The sequence below is a fragment of the Abramis brama genome (assembly GCF_963993115.1).
Source record: "Abramis brama genome assembly, chromosome: 7".
Classification (NCBI taxonomy): domain Eukaryota; kingdom Metazoa; phylum Chordata; class Actinopteri; order Cypriniformes; family Leuciscidae; genus Abramis; species Abramis brama.
Genome location: NC_139969.1, coordinates 43,579,221 through 43,603,224, shown reverse-complemented (window position 1 = coordinate 43,603,224; position 24,004 = coordinate 43,579,221). Strand labels below are relative to the sequence as shown.

Genomic DNA, 24,004 nt, shown 5'->3' with positions numbered 1-24,004 from the left:
CTTTTGCCTTTGTAGGGCAGAATAGGGTTTCAGCATTTCATGCTTGAACCCCTAATAAGAATGAAGGCTTTTTGCCAGTTATAGCGCCACCTATGGTCCGATCTCCATGAAACTCTGCATGCTTCCTCACCGTGTTCTGACACATATGCTCATCAATTTTGGTCAAGTTCTGAGTTTTCCTTTGGGATTTATAGGCTTTTGAGTGTATTTTGCCACGCCCCTTTTCTAAATGACCCTGTTACAGCCACCCAAATGCCAAAGTTCAACTTTTTTTTGATAATTATTGATCTAGAGAGTCCAGAGAATTGTCCTAGACTGGTTTGGTTCCGATCGGGCGAAAAACCAGGGACTAGTTCGCAAAAGTAGGTTTTGGACAAAATTCGACATAGCAGAAATGTTTCCCTGCCTACATCCAAATCGGAGATAGCCATTTTGTCCGCCTCGAGCCAAGGATTCCAACGATATAAGACTCTTGATCCTGGGACAAACGGTCTAAGAGTTATGAGTGATTTTGAACTTTTGGTTGCTGTAGCGCCACCTATGGGCCAATCGGGGTCATACTCTGATAGGTTGTCCCCACATTGAGGCCTAGCATCTGGCCAGGTTTCAAGTCTCTAGGCCTTACGGTTTGTCCTGCACGATGCGTTTTACGAATCCTTACAATTACAATAGGGTTTCAGCATTTCATGCTTGAACCCCTAATAAGAATGAAGGCTTTTTGCCAGTTATAGCGCCACCTATGGTCCGATCTCCATGAAACTCTGCATGCTTCCTCACCGTGTTCTGACACATATGCTCATCAATTTTGGTCAAGTTCTGAGTTTTCCTTTGGGATTTATAGGCTTTTGAGTGTATTTTGCAACGCCCCTTTTCTAAATGACCCTGTTACAGCCACCCAAATGCCAAAGTTCAACTTTTTTTTGATAATTATTGATCTAGAGAGTCCAGAGAATTGTCCTAGACTGGTTTGGTTCCGATCGGGCGAAAAACCAGGGACTAGTTCGCAAAAGTAGGTTTTGGACAAAATTCGACATAGCAGAAATGTTTCCCTGCCTACATCCAAATCGGAGATAGCCATTTTGTCCGCCTCGAGCCAAGGATTCCAACGATATAAGACTCTTGATCCTGGGACAAACGGTCTAAGAGTTATGAGTGATTTTGAACTTTTGGTTGCTGTAGCGCCACCTATGGGCCAATCGGGGTCATACTCTGATAGGTTGTCCCCACATTGAGGCCTAGCATCTGGCCAGGTTTCAAGTCTCTAGGCCTTACGGTTTGTCCTGCACGATGCGTTTTACGAATCCTTACAATTACAATAGGGTTTCAGCATTTCATGCTTGAACCCCTAACAAGAAACATAGTAATACAATTCTAAGAATACAATATATTTAAAAGGATAAAAATAAAAATAGTATAAATAGTAAAAAAAAAAAAAAAAAGTAGGGTCACAGTTGGGTTTAGTCCGAATAAACATTTACATATTATGAACATATTTACAGTATTTGAGTAGTATGAATAATATAAATATAAATATCACCTGAATTAGAGAATATTACACTAGACAGTGGGAGTCTAGTGCATGTTACAGATTATTAACATATTTACAGTATTTTTGTAGTATGAATAATATAGATATAAATATCACCTGAGTTTATTGCACTAGACAGTGGGAGTATTGCACTTACAGGCATATGCTTTGGGGGGCATGTTAAGTGTTCAGGAGGGAAATGGCCTGTGGAAAGAAACTGTTCCTGTGCCTGGATGTTCTTGTGGCCAGTGATCTGTGTCGCCGTCCTGACGGTAACAGTTCAAACAGGAGGTGACCAGGGTGAGTGGAGTCTGTGATGATTTTACCTGCTCTCTTCCTCACTCTGGAAGAGTACAGGTCCTGGAGGGTTGGCAGGGGGGCACCAATAATCCTCTCTGCAGTCCGGACTGTCCGTTGTAGTCTCCTGATGTCCGAGACTACAATGACTACAATGACTCAATGACGGCTGAGTAGAACTGGATCAGCAGCTCCTGTGGCAGATTGAACTTCTTCAGCTGGCGAAGGAAGTACAGTCTCTGCTGGGCCTTTTTCACAATGGAGTCAATGTGATTTGCCCACTTCAGGTCCTGAGAGATGGTAGAGCCCAGGAACCTGAATGACTCCACTGCTTCCACAGTGCTGTTCATGATGGTGAGAGGGGCGAGTGCTGGGGCGAGTGCTGGGGTGTTTCTCCTGAAGTCCACGATCATCTCCACTGTTTTGAGCGTGTTCAGCTCAAGGTTGTTATAGCTGCACCAGACAGCCCGCTGTTCAACTCCCAGTCTGTAAGCAGACTCGTCACCATTTTGGATGAGACCGATGACAGTGGTGTCGTCTGCAAATTTCAGGAGCTTGACAGAGGGGTCTTTAGAAGTGCAGTCATTAGTGTACAGGGAGAAGAGCAGTGGGGAGAGAACGCACCCTTGGGGGGCGCCAGTGCTGATGGTGAGGGTCCTGGATGTGAGTTTCCCCAGTCTCACTAGCTGCTGCCGGTCCGTCAGGAAGCTGGAGATCCACTGACAGATTGAGGATGGCATGGAGAGCTGAGTCAGTTTGGCTGTGAGAAGATCAGGGATGATGGTATTGAAGGCCGAACTGAAGTCCACGAATAAGATCTGTGCATAAGTCCCAGGTCTGTCAAGATGTTGCAGGATATAGTGCAGTCCCATGTTGACTGCATCATCCACAGACCTGTTTGCTCTGTAAGCAAACTGAAAGGGATCCAGCAGGGGTCCAGTGATGTCCTTCAGATAGGCCAACACCAGTCTTTCAAACGACTTCATGACCACAGATGTGAGAGCGACAGGTCTATAGTCATTAAGTCCAGTGATTTTAGTTTTTTTGGGAACCGGAATGATAGTGGAGCGTTTGAAGCAGCAGGGAACTTCACAAAGCTCCAATGATCTGTTGAAGATCTGTGTGAAGACTGGGGCCAGTTGGTCAGCGCAAGCTTTTAGACAAGCAGATGAGATGCCGTCTGGGCCTGAAGCTTTCCTAGTCTTCTGTTTTTTGAAACTATACGTTTCATAGTTCACAAAGTATTGGCAACCTTACCAACTATACATTGATAATGTCTCTCTTTTTCCAGTTACATTACCACTTAGAAAACAATACAAACACATAAACATTCATGAGCTTTGGGTCTAAATACTCTTAATAGACCAACCCTCTCCTTCAGGATTACATATAATCGTTTCCTGTTCACAGCCCCTCCTACTAGGCATTTCCAGGAGCCGGTAAGACAAAGAGACATGTTTTGTGCGTTGTTTGTTTGGGTGAGAAGCATGCACGGTCAGCGCTCGAGGGCTAGTTCTGAGGAACTAGATGTTGTTAGTGTCGAAGCAGGAGGTACTGAGGATTCGCCACCTCAGTCTCGTGCTTTTGCAGAGCTCGTTGAGGTTGTAACGAGAGCAGTTGAAAGATTACACACCGATTGGCCGGCAGATAAGCAGGACGTTCGTTAAAAAAGTAAACTTGACGAACGCTTCCTGCCTTCTCTTTCACAATCTCAAAACAGGGGCGAGGTGTCGAGATCGTGGGAGAAACCCTTCTCATATCATAGTGCACAAACATCTCACTATTCCTCTATTTCAAATTATAAAGACCATGTCACTGCTGCAGGCTTACCAGGCCGATCTATTAGGAGATCTTGATGAGGGCGGGGGTATTGGCCTGGACACGGTTTGCGAACTGCGTCGGGCCACAGATTTGTCTCTCAGGGCCGCCAAGGAGACGGCTAAAACTATTGGCCGGTCTATGGCAGCCCTGGTGGCCACTGAGAGACATCTTTGGTTGAATTTGAGCAACACTAAGGAGAAAGATAAAAATCTTTTGATGGATACTCCTATCTCTTCCTCTAGCCTCTTTGGCAACGCAGTAAACTCGGTTGTCGAGAGGTTTCAGGACTCCCCCGCCATACACATGTCTCCGGGGCTGCTGAGCGGGAGCAGCCCCAAACATCTAAAGCCAGCTCTTCACACCGTGCCACACAAACACAGAGCGTGGCTTCCCGTGCTCCCCCACAGAAAGGAAGAAGCTGGGGACACGGAAAGCGCGCTCAGCCGCAGCCTTCAAGGGGTAAGACGTTATTGCTCATTATTCACAAGAAGGCTGCGGGAAAAAGGTCCTGACGCCCAAGGGCACAGGCCATTGAGGGTAGTCCCCCCCGAAGTGCATCTCGCTATACAGTGCCCGTCTCCCTTCGGTGCCCTCAAGAGACCGTTATGCTAACATATATGCATTTGAAATAACGAATTTGCAAATAACGAATTTGCACACGCAAAAAATTAGCTATGTGAACGGCCCCTTATAGCAACGTGCCATTAGCCTAATCCAAAATATTTCCATATGTGTCTCTTTCCTCCTTTCTTGTCAACGAGTGGATTCAGAGCCACCGCATTAGTAGTGCCGCCGGTCGCCATGTCTCTGTGTTTTTATGAAGAGGACGCAACTGTGCACCTTTTGGACAGCGCATCAAGAACCGGATTAATCCGGTACTTCGGTACCACCGGTACTTAAGAAAAGCTGGTAACATAACGGTTTCATTTTTTTAGTACTGAATTGGTATCGAAGTACCGGGTCTTTTGACAACACTAGTCTGAACCCGTATAGAACCACGCCAATTAATTGGCTGATGGCGCGGGCGCCTCCTCAGGGACGCTACATCACTCACTCTTATACAGTGAACTTATACTGTGGTTTTCCCTGTCTCATACGACGCCTCTGGGGATAGATGCCTTCGCTCATCTGTGGCAGGATTTGAGACTGTATGCATTCCTTCCAGTCAAGCTCATCCCTGCAGTCCTTTGCAGAGTAAGGGAGTGTGGAATCCGCCTCCTTCTGGTAGCCCCATTCTTGCCATCCCAGACGTGGTTCTCGGAAATGAGCTCCCTGGTGGAGGGGTCCCCTTGGCAGATTCCTATCAGGAGAGATCCGTTGTCTCAGCTCCAGGGCAAGATTTGGCATCCTCGACCCGAGATATGGAGGCTGTGGGTGTGGCCGATAAAAGGGAATCGCTAGCGACAGTGGCGTCTGGTCTTCCCGCTAATGTTTGGGAGACCATTGATAACGCTTGTGTGCCTTCTACTAGGCGGCTATATTTTTCTAAGTGGAAGGTCTTTGAGTCTTGGTGTTCGGCTCATGCAGTGGACCCAGTCAGCTGCCCGGTCGGTTCAGTGCTGGAATTCCTGCAGGATAAGTTTGTGTCTGGAGCAGCTGCTACTACCTTGAGAGTTTCTGTCAGGAGCCAGACGAGGTCCTCCTAGATAGACACCGTCTGGTCTCCTCGTTTATGCATGGAGTTAGACTGTTTGTACTGTCCTGTATTTTATTTATTTTTTTCTAAACTGTTTTAATTATTCTTATTTCTTTTTATTATTTTAATTTCTTCTATGTAAAGCACTTTGAATTGCCATTGTGTATGAAATGTGCTATATAAATAAACTTGCCTTGCCTTGCTTGAGGCCTGCATGTCCTATTAGTGTCCCCACCTGGGATTTATCAGTTGTTTTGGAGGGGCTATTAGAGCCTCCCTTTGAACCCTTGGAGTCAGCTCCGGACTGGATTCTGACTCTCAAGAACCCCTTTCACACAGCGCTTTGGTCCCGGGAAATTGCCGTAAAATTGACAGAGTGCCTTCTGTGTGAACGCAAACACGTCCCGGGATTGATGCCGGGATCCATGCCGGGATGGGGACCTAGTAACATTGCCAGGATAAACTGTGTGAACAAAAGCCAGGACCAATGCCATAAGGGGTGTGTCGTAGTGATGACGCAGTATGGACTCGTCTTTGTGTATAAATGACGAAGAGGAGTTATCAGCAGAACTGACATCTGACAGGAGTTATCACATCCTGACGTCACATGTCGCACTCACAGATTCCGGATATAACTGGCAGTGTGAATGAACCAAAATCAAAAGATCCCGGGACAAATCCCAGGACACATTATCCGTGTATTTTCCGGAATCTCTGTGTGAAAGGGGCTAAGGTGGCGCTTTTGTTAGCATTGGCCTCTCTCAAGAGTGTGGGGGATCTGCAGGCTCTTTCTGTGAGTGAGCCTTGCATTGAGTTTGCCCCAGGTCTTGTGAAGGTGTATCTACGACCTAGACCTGGTCCCAAAGTTTTGTCAACGTCATTCTGTTCTCAAGTCGTTCTTGCATCCTGATAAAGTTCCCTTGGCCTTTGGAATTAAAATAGCCCCACATCATCACATAGCCTTCAACATACCTAGAGATTGGCATGGTTTTATTTCAGTTAGCCTAATAGCTGGTTTGATTTGCATTGAGAGATGATCTTATGGAAAGTACTCCATGCCAATCTCTAGGTATGGTGAAGGCTATGTGATGATGTGGGGCTATTTTAATTCCAAAGGCCAAGGGAACTTTATCAGGATGCATAGTATCCTGGATCCATGAAGTAACTGGCCTTTAAAAATAAAAATCTGCTTGCCTCTATGGGAATTTAACATAGGGGTGTCCAAACTTATGCACCCTGTATTTTAAGGAAGAACATTTATTTATTTACGATACATTATTCATTCACAAAGAAAATTGGTGTCCTTAAAGGTTGGATTTTTCCTATTTTTTTTAAGGCATTAAGTTCAATTTCCAAAAGATGATTTTTTATTCCTCTTTTTAGTCAACTTTAGCATGGGTGTCTAAACTTATGCATAGCACTGTATATGACATCTGGTGAACCTTGGAAAAACCTTGGAAGCTTTAAAATGTGTAAATTTCATTGCATTCGACACAGTATATCAAACCAAGTGGCATCTGCCAACAAATAAGGCTTGACCTTTTCTTTTTACAATTTTTGGTTTAAAAAGGTCATTAAGTGTGTTTTTCACAAGTGCAATGCACTGATACACACATTAAATTTGTATATATATATATATATATATATATATATATATATATATATATATATATATATATGTATTAGGGCTGTAATCAACCAAAGAAAATCTTGGTCGACTAAAGTCCTGAAATTTTCGACTAAAAATGACGTAAAAAAAAAAAAAAAAACTTTAAATTAATTAGCTGCGCACTGTGCACCTATTTGCAGTATTAAATCGTTTTTGACGTAATTATTTTGCACTGAAATGAGTCTGACACACGAGTATTACTGTGTGCAATATCATAGCCTATGATTTCCGAAAATAGTACTAGTTGTCAACTAGTGATATCATGACAAGAACTTTTGAGGAATATGTAACATAATTTAGACAATTGTTTTTGTCATATGTATTATAATAACTGACAGACACTATAATTTCAGCCACTCTGTGCAGCTCGCGAACATAGAAGCTCAGCTTCGCGGCTGAGACACGAATAGACTATTAACTTAAAGCTTTTACTCTTAAACACAAAAGGCACGTCCACTTTAATAAAAAAATAATATTTATTAACCAACCAGGGCCCGGTTTCCCAAAGGGTTCTTATCTCTAAGTAGTTCTTAACCTATTCCTTAACCTCTCTCTTAACCTTATGGGACGGTTCCCGAAACGTTCGTACGCTAAGTATATCTTTTGTAAGTCACACTTTCGTAAGGTTGGTCTGGACCATTCGTAGCTCTCTCTTAGCGTTGTTGCAGGTCTAAATGAATATAATTCTGAAGTTTTAATACACCCAGACAGTATTAAAATAGGCTAATTCAAGTGTTCTCATGCAAAGAATAAAATTGTCATTACACTGATTGTTGTTAGATTTTTAATTATATTATTATACAATATTATGAATTGAATTAAAATGCTCTTTTAAAGGCCAGTGAAAGCATAGGCTACTGTCAGTTAAGTCCTATTCGGACGCTAATATTGTTTCTCATGGGCTCGTCCGGTATTTTAAACATTTACAGGGGTAAGTCGGTGATTTTAGTGCCGTCCGAATCCATAATATCAGTGTTTTTCTCACCCAATCCGCGTAAAAATCCCTGGCCAATTTAGTACCTTCTGTTTTTTGACAAACAGGTCGTGTGGTAATTTAATTGCCGTCTGAATCCACATCTCCGAGTTTACAAGAGATTCAAAATTCACGGTTTAAATCCTTTTTGGTCACTGCCGAGCACCGTACGCAAGATGTAAACTTTTATTACTGAAATGCTGGAAAGTATTTACACAAGAACAATATTTCATCGCAGCTCCACCTCAGCGAACAAAAATGGGAATGAAAATGCGGCACGTAAATTTTTGAAAAGGTTATTGTGGCAGCAATAGGCTATATGTTACAGTTTTAAAATATGTAGGCTAGGCTATTATAGGCTTTTATAGTTTGGATTATTTTTTATAATATCCAATAATCATAATAAATTGCAATTTCAACTATTTCTGAAGTGCTTATTTTATAAAGATCACCGCTTTTTCACATAAACAGCCCCTGCACGAGAGAATAATTGATTCTCGAGCCATCGATTTCAAACAATTCAGCACCATTGCACGGACAGCGCCGGGTCACGTCGCACGTAAGAAGGTATATCTTAAGCAGCTTCCTAAGGTATAGTTTGGGGAACACACTTAGGAAAATAAACAAATTTGGTGAGATATATCTTTCGAGTCTTCTTAGCACGCTAAGAGTGAGCGTTATCGGGAAACCGGGCCCAGATCAAGTAATAATATTCAGCAAACCTTCTAGTAGCCTACTTTCTTCAATCTGTCTCTATTCTCCAGTGGGTCGGGCTAATCCAAAAGAAGTGAAAACAAGGGGGGTGTTCTGAAGACAGACTGTTACCTGGGAAATCTGAAAACACCCCCATTAGCAATTAGTGCTGTCCACCTGATTAAATGAACGCGGCAAAACTGATGAAATGAACGCGGCAAAACTGATGAAATGAACGCGGCAAAACTGATGAAATGAACGCGACAAAACTAATGAAATGAACGCGGCAAAACTAATGAAATGAACGCGGCAAAAAAATCGACCAATCAGAATTTTAGTCGAGCCAGAACGTATCGACCAAATAATCGACTGGGAGATTACAGCCCTAATATATATATATAAATAAAATAAAAAATCATTTGAAATTATCAGGATTTGTTTTCAGTGCATGAGTGTTGTGTGTGTTTGTGCATGCGCGCGTGTGTGTGTGTGTGTAGGCATCTTTGTAAAGCGTAAGGTCTTTGTAAATGTGCAAGGGCTCGGTACACAGCTGGAAGAATTACCAGAGCTAAAGTTAAAACTCTTTCACCTGATCCCATACAGAGTCAAAAGCACTCAACTTGCAAAAAGTTCAAATTTAGATTCAAATTCATTCCTCTTTTTACCAGCCTTGCAGTATTATATAGCACAACTTTGTACTAATAAAGTCCTGCAGAAGAGGCTGATGAAAACACTTGCTTAAGGCGCATGCTGAAGAAACAAAGTCAACTTCTCCTTTAAGACAAACTGAATATCAGAACTTCCCCTTTAAGAGATGGGCCACAACTTTAACCAGTTGAGTGTTGAGATGGTGATTGCACACACATCTGATTATTTACAGAGATATTGAAAACTCACCCACCCCGCACACGGCCGGGTATGTGTAAAGTGTGTGTATTTTTCTTGTACCTGTCTCTTATTCATCTGTCTCTTCTTCACCTGTCACTTGTTCTGGCCTCATGTTACAAACAGAACTGTCTCCACCTTGGTGTAAAACAACCACCTTATTGTAATTTGTTTGCCCAGAATCTACATTTATTTTAGTAAAAAATCAAAGTATTATAGTATGACAAAATGTTGTTTTTATCTTAAAATAACTTAAATATCCAACATAGCAACACTATATTTCATACAATATGTAAAAAAACCCCCCAAAAACCCCAAAACAAATATTTTGCTTCTACATGTCATCTCACTCCCTGGCTGAATGTGTGATCATTGCACCACAGCTAGTGCTAGGTTGACTGTCTCCACCTTCATTTGATCAAAAAAAAAAAAAAAAGTTTTAAACCTCACAAATGGGCAGACATAATTTTCTAAATTGTCTAATAAAATGTTGTTGCATTATTTTTTGTTGATGTCTGCACTATCACTCCTGTCTCCCTGCACCCAGTACCACATACATGTTAATATTTGTCTGCTAAATTACTAATGTAACTTTACACTAAATATTAATCTCCTTTAGCCTCAAAATACAGTATTTTGAGTGACGATAGTAATAGGGGCGCTATACCGCTTACATTTGCTAGCATTTCAATACTAAGTTAACAAAGAAAAAAGTACAGTATTTACAGATGAAACTGAACTGCACTTGAAGCCCTGAACAGGTCATTCATTTTGCAACATTTTGATGCTTGTTCTTGGAGTGCTTTCTTTTTCATTGTCCTTTCCCTCTCTGCTCCACCTGGCCGTTTTCTCTCCATCATCATTTTCTGTTTAACCATAGACTGTAAAAAAAGATAGACGCTTTCTGCACACTTTTTAAAAAATTGATTGCAGTATGACAAGAGGCTTGTTAAAATAAAGTAAATACAATCTCAGTACTCCGAAGATCCCGAAAAAATTGTCCGTTGGTGCTTCAGTGACTACTTTGCTCGGAGAACCTGTCAATCACAGCTGTCAATCATGACGTTACACCACCCCTTGTGAAAAAGAAGTGTGCTTAATTGTATTGAAAGTAGGGCTGGACCCGAATAATCGAATATTCGTTCGGTGGGTTGGTATTCGATTTTAAAATTTGACATTCGAATATTTTCTGGGATCTCCTGCAAAACAGTTGTCATTTGCGCTTGAATAAGGCCGGCACACACTGGCTGCGTGGCGTGAGCGTCTCTCATGTTAACAGGTTGGAGTTTGCACACTGCCTGAGTGAGACACGTCTCAGGCGCGGCTCGAGCCACGCGGAAAACGCGTGCATGCTAGAAATAGAACGACGCCTGAGTGTTCCAGCAACGGGAGTGTTCTCTGGCTAGAGTGCAGAACAGCGGAGTTTGTATGGACCGAAGTGCATGTTTGAGCTTGTGTTTTGGGTTAAGCTGTGTTGCTTTGACATTGTGGAAAACAGAATAATAGAAACAAAATGTATTCGCCTTTTTACACGTTATTATCAATCTAAATTAATCTCGTTTTTAATTTAACTTAATTTCGTTTTTCTTTATTTAAATTTCGTTTTTCTTTATTTAAATTTCGTTTTTTCTTTATTTAAATTGAGTTTTTCTTTATTTAAATTTAGTTTTTCTTTATTTAAATTTAGTTTTTTCTTTATTTAAATTTCGTTTTTCTTTATGTAGTAAATTTCGTTTTTCTTTATTTAAATTTCGTTTTTCTTCATTTAAATCTACCCTTTACTGTGTCAGTAATTTGTTAGCCAGAAAAATATGAAACTACCTTAAAAGTATTGCTTAATTTAACAGACCTGTGTGTGTGTGTTTAATATCACTAGTGCAGTGTCCATTCTCGGAGCATATAAGCCCTGCCCGCGTGAGGTACGTGCGCCGCTTCCCGCTCGTGCTGTTCTGTAGTTTACTAAAAGTTTATTAATTCTGAATGTGTCAGGTCTCGCGTGTCCATCTATATTGCACCTGCACTCCCTTGTGAAGTCGATTGGATGAACGGTTCTCGAAATAATAAGAATGCAAACGGACAAAGACACAGAGAATACTGCCTTTATTAGAAAGAAGAATATGTTCAGCCCCCTCTCTCCGAAGCTTCGAATATTCGATGTTCATTACTACCGAAGCTTCGAAGCTCAAAAAAATGGTATTCGGAGCAGCCCTAATTGAAAGCACACTTTTTGTGTGCTTGAAATAATAAAAGTATACTTTTTGAAAAGTGCACTTGCAGATAATATAATAAAATTAAAGACCACTTATGTGTACTTAAAGGGAATACACTTTAATGACAATATTTATTAACACACTTAAGTGCACTTTTTACAAATGCACTTTGTAATAATATCTAATTAAGTTTAACTTAAAGTACACTTTCATCACAATATTTATAAACACACTTAAGTGTATTTTTAAAAATGCACTTTGTAATAATGTCTAATTAAGCTTAACTTAAAGAAAGAACACTTTCATCACAATATTTATAAACACACTCAAGTACAATTTTTACAAATGCACTTTGTAATAATATCTAATTAAGTTGAAATTAAACTTAATTAGATATTATTACAAAGTGCATTTGTAAAAATTGTACTTGAGTGTGTTTATAAATATTGTGATGAAAGTGTACTTTAAATTAAAGTACACTTTCATCACAATATTTCTTAACACACTTAAATACACTTTTTAAAAATGCACTTTGTAATTGTTGTGGCAAAAATTCATTAAACAATCATCACCTGCGTAAGAGACACTCTGAAATTCAAATGATCATTAAAAAGTATTTTATTCTTGCAAGAAGCACCAGTTGCCACACAGAAGTCACCAGTACAGTCTGTGAAACAAGTGCGACCAGGGAGGGAGGGCAGATGAGTCTTTATAATGCTTTCAAGGTCTTCTGCTTACAGGCCCTTATCTAAACAAGGAGAGGCTTCCCTGCAAACTCACAAGTTCTAAATTGGGTGGCCACTGACCCTAGGGGTCAGAGGTCCCTTTTCAATCTGCCTCCTCCTGACGTCTCACCTGTTTCCCAGTGTTTAAAAACACACACACACACACATTAGTCATATGTTGGCAGACCAGATACAGTCCAGCAAAGAGTCATTTCAATGTCTTACTGAAAGTAAATGAAAATCAATACTGTAAATCATGGAAAATCAAAAATTCCCATAACAGTAATAATGTCAAATTAAGTTTTACTTAAAGAAAGTACTCTTTCATCACAATATTTATAAACACACTTAAGTGCATTTTTAAAAATGCACTTTGTAATAATGTCTAATTAAGCTTAACTTAAAGAAAGTACACTTTCATCATAATTTTTATAAACACACTTAAGTGCACTTTTTACAAATGCACTTTTTAATAATGTCTAATTAAATGTTACTTAAAGAAAGAACACTTTCATGACAATATTTATAAACACACTTAAGTGCATGTTTTAAAAAATGCACATTGTAATGTCTACTAAGTTTTACTTAAACATACATTTTAAATAATTATGATTTATAGTGTTTTAAATTTATTAAAGTTAAAGTTATAAGTTATTAAAGGAAATTTATTTTGATGTATTGACTAATATATACTAAATAAAATAACAGTTTTAATGGAAAACATGGAAAATAATTGATTTTAATTCCAACTCAAATGTGTTGTCCAAAATTAATTTGTTAATGTATTTTAAATGTGTTTTGTCTATAATATATACTGTGTGCATTATGCAGTTGAAATGGATTTTTCCAATACATCTGCTTATACAGTATAATCCAGTACAACTTATTGTTGACATTTTTATCACCAGCCCTTGCTCTATGAACTCAACTCGTGTCAACTTTCTACATAATATTTGAAAATAAAATGTAATATATGAGAGGAGCCTAATAGTATGTGTTGTAGCTACTTTACATCTGTGAACATAATACTTTCAATATCATTATGTTGTTCTAAGTCAATTAAACACACATTTAATTGTATTAATTACGAGCAAAAGTTAAAGAAATGTAAACAAAATGAATTTGCATTTAAATTCAGTTAAAATACATTTAATTTTAATCACACTACACTACATTGAGAAAAAAGATTGACTTTTAGTTAGGTTAATGAGTAAAGTTTTGTGAACTTACAGAGTTTAACAACACAATGAGTTAGAACAACTTCAACTTAAACAGAAAAGCTGAAACAACATTTAATCATGCATGTTATATGAATGTTGTTTAATGCGCATGCGCGAGAAATACTACGTCATTATGACGCACTATACTTCACTAGAGTTTGAAAAATGCGCTATGTTTTGCGATCCGTTTGCGATGCGTGATGATACTGAAGCTAGCCAAACAAGAGAACAAAAGGAGCACCACGTTTGGATGTTTGTTTGCAGATGAGACGTTATGATGCAAATAATCAGTCAAGTAAGTATATCTTGATGCTTTCTTTAGTTAATTTTTTTTCACCGTAACGTCAGTTGCTGAGTGCATTTTAATCGCAGATATTATAAACTCAATAGACTCGGGAGGTGAATTAATCATGTTTTCAATAATTTGTATATGCATATCAATCATGATTGCATTCTAATAATGTCTTACATTGTAATGTGAGGAAGGCGTGTGTGGTCGTGTTCGAGGAATTTGGTTGCTGATTTTTTTAAAAACTAAACCGACTTTTTAAATTATTTTAAACAAGCTACTAAAAATTTGCTGATCCAATATTGTAACCCCTCGAAGACGTATATACATTTAATACAAATAAACAATCTTATAACCACCATAAATATTTCATATATTACCCACCTCTAGAAAAAATGCTTGTAATGTGTTCAATTTCATTTTGTATTTAAAGAGTTTTGGAATATGTAATATTTTTGTGTTTGTCTGGATTTAAACATTCATTTTGCAGGATCAGTTCATATTTGTTATTGGAGATACAGTGCAAGCGGTGTGGAATCACAGACCTGTATTGATGAGGTGATGTTACAAGATGTATCATGACAGCACATCCTGATCAAGCTAAAACACTAACGTTACTTTCAAGTCACTAACTATCCCTATAGCTTTTAAATGCTTTGAATCTTTTGCATGTGCAAGTAATAAATTCCCACCTGTGCATTTACACATGCCCCTATAATCATCATATATTTTATAGGTAATAAACCAAAGGAAGAAGGCTTGCAGCATTGCTGTGTCAACCGTGGTAAATACAGGAACAGGAACATCCTTCATGAAAAAGCTTAAAATGTAAGAATACCTTTCTTAATTTGCATTGGTCCTGGGTTTGCATGGGTCATATATGCTTATGCTTAATTCCCTGTAAAGTAGCAATAAAAAGGTTCTCTATTTTTAATCACTTTAAGCCCAGTGTCAGTAAAGATGGCGTAGTCAGTGGAATCCTGCTGTTTGTGGGAAATAGAAGGAACCTTGCCCAGCTTTCTACTACGATGTGGCCCTGGTGACTGAGGTAATCAATCACATCACACATTCATCAACAGTTAACAGTCAAAAGTTTACATACACCTTGCAGAATAAACTGCTTCATCAGGGTAGTACTAAATAAAGATAAAACGTATACATTTTTGTGATCCCCATTATTGCTAAAATTGTTAACATTTTGCAGATACTGCAAGGTGTATATAAACTTTGAAGCGCAACTGTATATCTATCTTTCATTTAATTGAGCCAAATATAATAATGGACTGGATCTGTATTCTAAACAAATTTTCTGTTCTTTTGTGTTTGTTTTTTTCCTCAAGGCATTTTTTCTGACTTTCCTGCATCTTTGAAACATTTCCATTCACATATACTCTGGAGAGCATCTGGGACATTGACATAAACAGCACTTTCCAACAACTTAAATTGGGTGACAAATAATTTTGTTTTTTGTGCTTTTGGAGGTTTTTTTTTAGACAAACTTAGATTCACTGTAATACTGTAGTAAGCATTTGGTCCTGTTTAATGTTGGTGCTGGTAAAGGTTTAAAGGGATACTCCACTTTAAAGGTGCCATGTGTTATGTCTGGCAAAAAATCAAGTCATACTCCACATTCCATACCAGATGGGGGCAGTATACCTCCAGAAAGTGAATTGGTCTACTCTAGACTAGAGTAACAAACGAGAAACGGCCTACCTTCACAACGACCCTAGAGCCATAGCCGAAGCCGAGCCAACTCCTAATAGAGGACGTTTTGACTCCAGAGGAACGTTGGTTGATGTCAAGTGATATTGAAATATGACATTTTCAAGCTACTCCCCTTCACCTTTACCAGTGAATATGTTCATATTCGTTTTGTTCATATTACATTTTTATTGTTAGTTTGAATTAAATTAATTTGACAGACAGCATTCGCTGATGTTGACCAAGCTAGCGCCAACGTAACCAGAGCTGCCAACTCTCACGCATTCACCGTGAGACTCACGCAATTGACACTTTTCACACGCTCTCACGCCACACATCCATTTTCTCACGCACAGAAAAATCGCGAAGCAAAGAGGACACGGAGACCGACAGACTAGACAGAGCAGGGGTGCGTTTCCCGAAAGCATCGTTGGCCAACTATGGTCGCAAGTTCATCGCAATGTCCATTGAACTCTATTGGTAACGAGGGAACTTGCGACCATAGTTGGCTAACGATGCTTTCAGGAAACGCACCCCAGGTTAGTTATGATATAAAAAAATCTCAGCTCTCAGATTCTGTCAATTTTATTACGCTTTGGCGCTTGTAAATGTTACACGACAGATCCCTAGCACACGTGAACCGATCTCTACTAATAGTAAAAAAACCCGAACACTGTTGAAAGATACAGTAGGCTACGACTTACCAAAATGCATACCTCATACATAATATCGACCAATCAGTGTTTTTTATCAGCGTGAAGAGGTCAGTAACATAGCTGGAGAACAATTATGTCAGATTTACCTCAGGAAAGCCATTTAATAAACATAATATAGGTCACGTAGTATAGAGATTGTGCTATATATGTGTACTATATTACAATACTATATTTATGTACGTTATATATACGTTTATCGAACAGCCTTCGATATATTTCTATGTTATAACTTCCCGAAAAAACTACACAAACATATAAAACAAACTTCTAACGAAATACTAACAGCATCTTACTTACCAATCCAAAAGAAATGTTGCAAGTTCGGAGTCGAACCTCATTTCTTTCATGTCCATTAGTTGTCTCCAGCGATGGAAAGCAGTGCCAATGTTTACTCTGGTTCTGTTCCTTTTTTTATCAGATTTTATTTGAATGTAGTAGTGGGCTGTACTTTCCACACGATTGACATCAGGTTCAAGTACGCCCACAAGCCGTGCGAGTTATTCGTGTATTGCATGTTTGACTGGTGGTTATGTTGCCCGCATACCGCCTCCCATGGCCGAAACTGGTATTACGACACCTGTCGGGCCGTGGCTAGTAATGCTAATGCTAATTCAGGGTGATATCTCTGCAGTACTATAACTTGTCATTTTTTTAATGACATCATCGCCCTTATTTCTTCTCATTCTTTTGATGCGTGTAGCTCATTTTTTGGATATTTTTACCTCAATTCTGACACATGGCACCTTTAAAATGAAAATTCTGTCATCATATACTCACCCTCATGTTGTTTCAAACCTGTATGAATTTCTTTCTTCTGCTGAACAGAAAGAAAGATATTTAGAAGAATGTTAGTAACCAGACAGATTTTGCTACCATTGACTTTCATAGTAGGAAATAAAATCAATGGTCAATGGTACCAAAAACTGTCTGGTTACTAATATTCTTCTAAATATCTTTCTTTCTGTTCAGCAGAAGAAAGAAATTCATACAGGTTTGAAACAACATGAGGGTGAGTATATGATGACAGAATTTTCATTTTAAAGTGGAGTATCCCTTTAAGAGCTAAATAACAAGGTTTGGTAACACTTTTAATTAGGTCTCATTTGTTAATATTAGTTTATTTTTTAGCCAACATGATCTAACCAAGACTAATATTATCTTACTTAGACTAATAAATGCTTAAAGTATTATTCATTCTTAGTTCATGTTAACTGAAGTAGTTAACTAATATATTTTTGTAAAGCATTACCCAAAGGTCTCTTTCCAAAACTGTTTGTGTTTATGCATAGTGTTTCTTGGGGTTTTCTTGTGCATCAACAGAAAGGTTTTTATGTATTTCTTTTAGAGATTATTTTGTCAGTAAATTTAGAGGGTTTTACATTTAGTTTTTGTTGATTGTAAAACATTGCATTTAATTCACACTTAAGTGTATTGTTAACTGACATTAAAGTATATTTTAAATCACATTAATTGCGTGTCATTATATTGTGTAGTGCACTTTAAGTATATTTTGAAGATATTAGAAGCAATTATGAAAGTAGATATAAAGTTGTATTAAAGTACCATTTAAGTTGTTCCAAAAAATCACTCTTAATGGCAACTTATTGCATTTTATTTCAACTTAATATGTGATATATTTGAAATTAATTGCACTTAACGTGCATTCAGTGTGTCGAAAACATTGCATTTAAAGGTCCAATATGTAACAATTTTGTAATAAAATTTCAGAAAATAACTTGCACAGTGTGATATATTTCCTCCAGTTGTGTACTTACAATATCTCAAAAGTCTCAAAAGATTTTTTTATTTCAGAGAAATTCCGATTTTAAATAACTGTCCGTCCCGGAAAAGAAATGTCGCCTCTCAGTGACGCAATGTCCGCACTATCCTTTTTTTCCGGTGTGGACCATGTCAAATGCGGAAGTGGTGGTTATAGCGTTATAGCCATAGACTGTATGGTTATCGTTGTTATGGATCACAATTACTCTTTGGCGAGTATTGAAGTGCCAACAAAACGAAAGCGTCCATATTCGGATACACGAAGACTGTGTGACAAACAGAGGAATAAAACCCGGATAAATATCGGCCAGGCGTTTTTGAGATGGAGAGAGCTGCGCGACAATCTTGGACTTGACAGAGACTCTGCTCTCGCGAGTGTATTGATAGACAGGTAAGCAAATCAATTATTTTTTTATTGTACAAGTAACGTAATAGTTACAGTAAAGATGATTTTAATAAATATGAATTACACCACATGGCTGTACATTCTGTCACTGTAGCATTTTTTATCAATAACGATGTTACCTATGAGAAAATAACATGATGTGGCAAATGGATTGTTTCATAAACCATAAACGTAAAACTGCACAACATTAACCCAACAAATCATTTGACAAATAGCTGTAAGTTGTAACGGGATAATATAGCATAACATTTCACGTTCCTTGCAGTTCATTAATTATGATGGCATAAAATAATACGATCAGACATACAGGTAATACAAAAACGAATAAATTACCTCATCCGTGATCATGATTCATTAATTCCATTTAGATATTATTACATCGCTAGATGGTGAAAACGCATTAAAAACGACATCTCCCATCGTCACCTCCTTCATAGCGTCATCAAGCTTCGCCTTTGTTATTGTTGGAAACTGCGCCCTCTTGTGGTGAAATTTTTTTACATATTGGAGCTTTAATTCAAACTTAAGTGCATTGTTAACTGACATTAAAGTGTATTTTAAATCACATTAATTGCGTGTCATTATATGGTGTAGTGCACTTTAAGTATATTTTAAAAACACTAGAAGCAATTATGAAAGTAGATATAAAGTTGTAATAAATTACCAATTAAGTTGTTCCAAAAAAAATCACTCTTAATGGCAACTTATTACATTTTATTTCAACTTAATATGTGATATATTTGAAATTAATTGCACTTAATGTGCATTCAGTGTGTCGAAAACATTGCATTTAATTCACAGTTAAGTGTATTGTTAACTGACATTAAAGTATATTTTAAATCACATTAATTGCGTGTCATTACATTTTGTAGTGCACTTTAAGTATATTTTAAAAACACTAGAAGCAATTATGAAAGTATATATAAAGTTGTAATAAAGTACCAATTAAGTTGTTCCAAAAAATCACTCTTAATGGCAACTTATTACATTTTATTTCAACTTAATATATGATATATTTTAAATTAATTACACTTAATGTGAATTAAGTGCGCCGAAAAGATGGTATTTAATTCACACTTAAGTGTATATATTTAAAGTATATTATTTATGTAATAAGTACACTTTATAAAAGTACACTTAAGTGCACTTTTTTTTCACAAGGGACCGCATCACGTTACTAACTAAAAACCAACTTATTTTTGAAACAGACACTTGAACTTACATCAGCGTGATAAAAACGACAGCAAATTAAAGAAACCACCTTTGGAAAAAAAGATATTTGAAGTGTAATTTAATTGTTTAGTTGGTCTCACATCCCGCTGAATAACACGGGGAGGCGGGGCTTATGACCTATACTAGGACCAGTCACCGGGGGGCGATCGAGACGCTCTGGCTTCACTTTTCAGGGCCTGTGCGGCACGCTTGTGTTTAACCGTTTGGCTGAGGCTTAAAGTGGAATCGTAGCCTTGCCAGTCAAGACTAACAGATTCATGATTTTATTTTATAATAATAATTTTATTGAATGACGAATTCGAAAATTATCACTGGACACTGGTAATGGTAGTAGTATAAAAAAAATTATAATAATATATATATTATATATAAATATATATAAAAAAACGCTGGCTGGCAGCAGGCAAAATCAGTCGGCAGGCCACAGGGAATTCTCCTGGTGCTCCCGATGGCCAGTCCGGGCCTGCACACAACCTTACAATGAAGAAGAGAACCCTACGATTTCCTCCACAGGACTTTACAATCAAGGATTAACAAGAACTTTAGTGAACAGTGTTTAAATATCGTCTAAAAAAATGCCCACAAATACACAGTCACTTACGGACATAAGTTGTACACATTCATGCACAAACATGACCATCCTAGACACACACAATACTTAAAACAGATATTCACATAAGCTTGAATACATTCAGAAGAGATGTTTATTTTTATATTTGATGCTTTGATAGAAGTAGATGAGAACATCTATAAGTGTGTGTGTGCGTGTGAGTGTGATATGAGTGCATGCGAGTCATCATGACTGGTGTGGTTAGAACACTTTGCTGATCTATATCTGCATCTAGTCACACTGAAAAGCTGCAGTGAAGATTTGATCCAAACTAGGACCAAAACCAGCAGAGCACAGCACAAGTCAAATACCTTGATACTGAACATCTGAATAAAAATGTACCTTAAAATAACTCCTTTCTCTCTTTTTCTAATGCCTTGTTCTGCTATTTTAATTGGCCCACACTGTAGAGCTGTAAGAAATCAAAATACATTTTATTCAGTTAACTGTTATGTGCTTGTTAAGAACATATTTTTCATACACTTCAACAATAGGCCTACATCTAGTTTAATAAAAAAATAATATTTTAACTTCTTTGGCATGCTTTTTACTTATTTTTGTTGCCTAATAGATCATTATCAACTCTGATAAAGGTTTTTATTTTATTTTTATAATTTACACCTTTATTAATATTTTTTGTTATTATAATAACCATTATCTGTCATTACAAATCACACTGCTACAGAACTGGGTCTCCCCAAACATAAATGAAGTAAAAGGCTATACTGGTACCAATAGCCAATCTATCTAAGCCCAAATCATCCATTTGCGTTGCAAAGGAAAGTTCAGTATTTTTAAGCCTTGTTTTTACGTGTTTTTGTGTCTAAACGACATAACGTTATTCAAATTGGTCCAGTATTGACCACGACCGCTGCATACGTCATCCGGGAAACGGACTGCAAATCATTTTAGCATTTTGAGCACAATCTATGTAACGTTACGTCTATTATAAGTGCTTGTTTTTACCACTGACAGACTCGGATCGGATGTTATGGAAATGATCCCTACAGAGATAACAGTTAACTTAGGCATTTTTCATCGTAAGATCCTTCAAACCTAACATGTGCATTCATTTTATCTCGCAGACCATCGTAAAGCACATTTAATTAAAAATGTACAAAATAAAACTCACAAAACCCATCTCGATTTGTCCTACCACCGTTCCAGCAATCACCAAGTCTGGTTTGGTCGAAATAAATCGTAAGGTAATGTTACACTTTTAAGAAGGATGCGATGTCACTTCCTAGGGCAACACATTTATTTCTGTAGAAAATACATGAAAAACACAGGTCAAACAAGGAGCACTTTTCTCTGCACGTACACCACACTTCATCACGTACTGAATGCTACTTCTATTCTGTTATTGTGTGATACCTTAACAGACTATCATAAACAATCACATGTCTGATAGTGCAAATGTCTGAGCAGGTACATAGCACTAGACACATTACTCTTTATACCACACTCAATTCTCAAGAAATACATGCTCTAATACATAAACATCATATCATAGATCTGAACATGTGCTGTGCCCGCTCTCACATGGCATAAAGGAAAGGTCTGACGAATAACGTCATTAAAGTTTCACAAACTCTTTTAAAATGAATACAAGCGAATCATGCATTTAAACTCGATAGGGGAGAGTGGGGTGAGTTGTGCCAGTTTTTACTCAAAGTGACTTTAAAGTGAGGCCATGGCAGTAATGCCTTCAACTTAAGGATGTACATATATTTCAGGATGTGGTGCATCCCTGAGAACAATAACTTTGGATCTGAAATAAATTGTTTCAGAAATATAGCTCTTGGAAAAAAAGTGGTCTCATGGCACAACTTGCCCCTGGTGCGGGGGAAGTTGTGCCTTTGGGGGAATACAATGGGGGTAAATTGTGCCAGTGATTTCTGAAGTAAAACAGAACATTTTAATGTTATGAACCATAATGCTATATGAAAGCAAGATAAATTCAATACAAAATTACTCATTTAAGGTTTATTTAGATATTGTCACCCTGGAATACCATAGCATGCGTTTTTCCTACTATGGTCAATTGCATAGGGATTTTGTATTGAACATAACTCTGGATCACAGTGTCATAGAGACAAGGGGGCGGGCTCATTTTACTCAGACGACCAATAAGTCTCTCAGGATCATTGTGAAGCTATCAAGCTACGCCCTAGCAACCATTTAGAGCACCATAGCAACACAATATATGATATTTGTGAATCATTTCAGGCAAAAAGGCTTTGGCAATAGATGCCTGTTGACAGTGCTGTTTGTCAATTATGTAACATATAAGAATAAAGTGACTAGGCTCATTTCTAAACATCCTATTGTGACATAGGCCACTTAAAAACAGAATAAAACTTCTCTTTAATAACATAGTGCAAACTCAAAACTGAAATCAGTGTTAGCTAAATTAAACAAATAGCAGGCAGGCCCAAGTAAAACAATGATGAGGCATGCCCATCTCCTCACTTCTCAAGATTATCCCCTGTGAGAATGTAGGTCTAGGTGGTCTGGATCTGGCACAACTTAACCCAGGCCCTTTGGCACAAATCACCCCGGACCCACAAGTTTGAAAAACTAGCATGATCCAGCAGTTAAGAGCTAACATCATGCTAACTGCATAGACTCATTGTGTAGCCTACTAAAGCACTAAAACATGTGTGAAATGTTTTCAAACTTGTCTATAATTGTTCAGACACTACAATCAAAAAACCTTAATCATAGAAATTTTACTTTGAAAGGGAAAAAACAGTTTTTTGCACTAAAATATGCTTAACTCTCATGCCATGTGTCTCTCTTCTTTGGAGGACGAGTAAAAGTGATTGCTTTTCAAAATTATGTGGTCACATGACCAATTTCTTCTATGGTTTTCCAGAAACAAGGGTGTAACTACTTCCCCCCCTGGCACAAATCACCCCACTCTCCCCTAAACATAACCATGTAAATAGCTATTTAGTATAAATTCACATTACTCTAGTATTGATAATTGCACATATATTTTAATACTCTAATCACTGTTTTAATTGTTTTTAATCAGTTTTTAATCTTCTATGAAATATGCTTCAATGAACTGACTATATCATGAACTAGATTTCAACCGATCACCAGTTACTGTATTCTCATCATAAACTCACAAGATGATTAATAAAAGCATTTTACCTCTGAATCTGACTGGAGTTCTTATTAACAATACATCAGGGCTGCCAACTTTTGAGTTTAGCTTGGAGTGATATTTTTTTTTTTTTTTTTGGCGAGGGGGGGGAGGGGGTATGTAAAAACAAATATTGCATGACAATAACTGTAATTGTGATTGTCAAAACATTTGGTAACTAAATAGAATTTTATGAAGTTTAGTGACAACATGTTACAATGTTTACATTGTACAATGACTGGTATAGGATACAGTTTTTATTATTGCTTGACAAAAATATCAAGATTTCAATTCCATTCTTGTGATTTGATTCCGATTTTGATTCAATATTGACTATTTTGGATACATGTTTATTTTAAATTTTATTAAAAAAAAAAATCTCACCAATGCTGTAAACATAGAGGGCCTAATCTGCTGGTATTATTAAAGGTTAAAAATAATATTAAATTAAATATAATG

General features: G+C 37.7%; 2 long non-coding RNA genes across 2 annotated transcripts in view; both read left to right on the top strand.

The window, feature by feature from the left end:
* LOC311087375 overlaps positions 1-24,004 on the top strand; it is a 226,025-nt gene that overhangs the window by 111,534 nt on the left and 90,487 nt on the right. The gene's annotated exons all lie outside the window — the stretch shown is intronic.
* Positions 13,673-17,128, top strand: LOC311087383. The gene is made up of 5 exons (XR_014607252.1): positions 13,673-13,952; positions 14,437-14,504; positions 14,683-14,774; positions 14,891-14,994; positions 15,287-17,128. It is a non-coding gene; the product is annotated as an uncharacterized lncRNA (long non-coding RNA).